Consider the following 4230-nt stretch of genomic DNA (forward strand, 5'->3'; position numbering starts at 1 on the left):
GAGGGACGTCGCAGGTACCGACTCACGCGACGTAACACAACTTATACGGAATATCTCAGAGACCTGTTCGATAAAATCAACACCGTGCAGCAAACAGCAAGAGAAAATTTGATAAAATCTAAACTAAGATCAAAAGAATATTACGACAGACGAATTAACCCTCAAAATTTCAAAATTGGAGATCTAGTATACCTACTAAAGGAACCTAGCAAAGGAAAGTTTTCCGATCAATACTCAGGACCGCATAAAGTGCTAGAAATCCTGCAGAACCAAAACGTCAAGATTGAAGTAAACGGGATTCCGCGAACAGTGCACTTAAATAAGTTAAAACTAGCGCATAATCGAAATAAACGATGAATAAAGTGATTGCAGTGGGCAACGTAGTGCAGTAGTGTATGTTGTAGTGCTGTTCGTCGAATAATACAGATAGCGAAAACCTAAAAGGAAAAAAGGAAAATTATTATGTGTGCTTCAATTATCGTCTAAACATAAAACGTGTTAACTCAATGAATAATTAACTAGTGAAAGTGAAAGTTACCTTGTGAACATGAAAGTGTATGTGCAAATATAGGTTATGATTCCTTGTTCGTGGAACGTAATGTGTGACAGCCACCTAAAATAAGTGAATAAGTTAGTTTCAATTGTCTCAGTACAAAATACAAGGTAACTAAATCATTATAACTATTGTGGTTAAATTAAAGGGAAGTGTGACACTGTTCGTCGAACAATACAGATAACAGAAACCTAAAAAGAAAAACGAAAAATTATTATGTGTACTCCAACTATTGTTTGAATATAAGACGTGTCGATTCAACAAATAATTAAAAGAGTGAAAGTGAAAGTTACCTTGTGAACAAGTAATCATCATACAAGAAGGTTTACGTGCAAAATAGGTTATGGATCCCTGTCTGCGGAACACCATGTACGACAGCCAGCTGAAAATAAACGAACAAGTTAACTTTAATAGCCTTAATGCAAAATACAACATTACTAAATGTTATAACAAAACTGCGGAAGCATGACACTGTTCGTCGAATAACACAGACAGCGAAAACCTGAAAAGGAATAGAAGATTATTACGAGTGTTCCAATTACTGTTTGAATGTAAAACGTGTTAGTTCAACGAATAACTGAAACAGTGAAAGTGCAACTTACCTCGTGAACAATCAATCACCATACAAGGAAGTGTACAAACATGAATTTCGCAGACTAATAAGAAGAAATAAATAGCTAATAAGTATAGAAAGTGGTTAGGAAATAATTAAGATAGATTAATTAAGAGTTAGTAATAAATATAACCGGAGTAAAAGGATATTTAATCATGTATTAATCTACATAGTATTGTTATATTATTATATCTAACATGTAGAAGCAGATTTTGTAATGCACAATAGCTGTCGCGCACACAATGCATTATACATATATTAAATTAAATAAATTAAACAGTACCTTTAAGGCCACAGATACAAGACAATTGAAGGCAACCGTAGTAAGTATCCAAGACATATGGAAGAATCGGATGATATTGTGGGAATGATCCAGGTGAGTGTCGCAGCATCGAAAGAGTAGAATCTGAAGAATCACAGACAATGTTAATCCAATAAATAAATTTTAGTCACTAATAAGGGAACTAATACACATCATACATAAAATAATAACAAATAGCAAGTACAAGCAATAATAAATTAATAGGGAAAATAAGAAAGGTCAATAAACACAGAAATAGGTTAGAAATTAATCAAGATAGACTAACTAAATGCTAACAACAAGACATGACTGAACTCGCTACAAAGGAATAAAGTTATGCTACACGAAAATTACTGGTAACACAATACACAAAGCATTAACTAAATTAAATGAGGGTTATATAAATGCAAGTCACGACTATTACATTAAAGTAACACACGGTATTTCCACACACAATATCATGAAACACAAAACAATATTACAAAACACTACTAAATAAAATCATAATGATTAATAATTAATTAGCTATTTCGACAACACACTACTGTTAACATTAAACCAACGCCACACCAAAGATACACGCGAGCGACCATGTTGAAAAATTCGTCGCGCGCACCCCACACATACACACCTCAACACGTATAATAGCCAATACAATGTAATACAGCATCATAATAGCAATGTTAGGTACAAAAAAAAAAAAAAAAAGAGAGAGAGAAAGAAAGAGAGAGATAAGGAAAATATATATATATTAAATAACAACTAACATAATCATAACATAATATATATATATTATATTATATACAGGGATACAATATTCGTACAAAAACAATTTTTTTTATATATATATTAACTGTTTTATATGTATGTACAGAAGGGGCGACGAGTTCATCAACCCTGACATGGAGGACCCAGATGGGTCCGTTCCCGCATTCGATGTGGAGGCGACGGAGGGTGTTCAATCTTGCCTCTGTGTTCGGTTGATACGCTCCGTCTACCATTTCAATAACGGCTATCTTTGTCAATACTGTTTCGACAACTTAGATCCAGACGACCAGTACCTATGTGACGAGCCGCCCACTCATTTCCTATGCGGAATACCTGCAAGAACGCGTATAAAATACTGTCGTATGTGCGATATAAACCTAGCGGACGTACAACCCGCTATATCATGCATCCCATGCATGATCGTTTACAATAATCTGACTCACCTTGAAAGATACTTTTTAGTTCAAGGACTAGCATTCCGCACCGTAGAACCATAAAGTACTTGTATGCTACGCACAAAACCAAATACCTATGCTATCCACCTGTAAACAAACAACATTTATAACTATGCATGTAATTTTACTTATGTTTGCCAATATATAAACACGCATGTTGTAAAATGGGTGATGTTTATAACACTCACTTCCATTGATAATGCGAATGACTCATATTTACCATTACACGCACATATATATATATTCAAAAACAAGCTACATTTGTAATATCTATTCTATTGATAATATATACATATATATTTATAACGATAAAACAAATCTCATTACTTACCAATACGTATGCATATATGTATATAATTATAACTCAAGTAGCTTTCATAAGATTTATTTTCACTGATAACATATACGTAAAACCCAAAATAAAACATATATATATAAATATAAAAAAATTTTTCTCTTTTTTATGTATATTAATAATAATAAAAGGTTATTCTTATTTCTAATAAACTCGACAGTAAGAAACGATTTAATAAATTGTTAATAGGAAGATGAATCACCTGGTCATCGTACTTACCCTCATCAAAATAACACATGGCTCTGATCGCAGGAGAAACGGTCCACATAGTCAAATGCATTCCGGTACAAGTAAAAATACGACATACAACAGAATGCTACTCGGAGCTACCCGTTTGGCAAGGGAATCGCACCGCATTTCTAACACCCAAAACACACATCATAACGCAACACGGAAACCATAGAGAATGTAGCGCAGTACCACCTACATTATACAACATCGACGGACTCTGGCACAAATTCGTACCAAAACCCATGGAAGCAATCGCACCACAAGAACTCCGCCCGGACGTGCGCCAAACGTGGCGATATTCAGCACCATCGTCATTGGCCACGAGCGGAATATATACCCAAAAGGACCTGGACGCACTACGGGACCACGTCATGTTCCCGGCAGAAAAAACTGCAGTCTTGAACACATTGGCCAGAGGAGCGACAGGAAAAACAATCGTCCCTGGAACAGTAAACATCCTGGGAATGATGGACGAAAACACATTGACGACAATAGCGAAAAATACCGTATCAAGCTTATGGACTGGTTTCATGGAATTCGGAACTGTCAGTGCAGCAATATTTGGAATACTCATAATATTTAAATCAATCAAGACCATAATAGATATAGCCATACACGGATACCAGTTACGTGAAACTTACGGATGTGGAATCGCCCTATTAGGAGCAATATGTGGCTCAGTCACCCACCTGCTATTATACCTCAAAAGAAGACGAAATATCGACGATCAAACAACACAACCTCAAGGGATATCGATAACACCGGTAGTAACTCAACAGTCAACGACATCTACATCCGCCATAAACGAGCTCAGAGACACCATCAGTCAAATTTCCTTTGGAAATTTGAACTCCAAGGGCGGGGGTGTCACGTCCCGCGCTCCGCGCGAGCCGTAACGAGAACAAGAAACCACTCTATACACAAATCTAAATAAACCTACCAATAACCGATTTG

At 35.7% G+C, this 4230-nt stretch overlaps 1 long non-coding RNA gene across 2 annotated transcripts; it reads right to left on the minus strand.

The window, feature by feature from the left end:
- Positions 1-3324: 3324 nt before the first annotated feature.
- LOC139994040 (uncharacterized) lies at positions 3325-3976 on the minus strand. Of its 2 annotated transcripts, none has more exons than XR_011801537.1 (3): positions 3918-3976; positions 3473-3717; positions 3325-3404 (listed from the first exon to the last, which is right to left on the minus strand). It is a non-coding gene; the product is annotated as an uncharacterized lncRNA (long non-coding RNA). The 2 variants fall into 2 exon arrangements; XR_011801538.1 differs by having other exon boundaries at positions 3469-3717.
- Between the last annotated feature and the right edge of the window lie 254 nt (positions 3977-4230).

This window comes from Bombus fervidus, chromosome 14, assembly GCF_041682495.2.
Source record: "Bombus fervidus isolate BK054 chromosome 14, iyBomFerv1, whole genome shotgun sequence".
In the NCBI taxonomy this organism is placed as follows: Eukaryota; Metazoa; Arthropoda; class Insecta; order Hymenoptera; family Apidae; genus Bombus; species Bombus fervidus.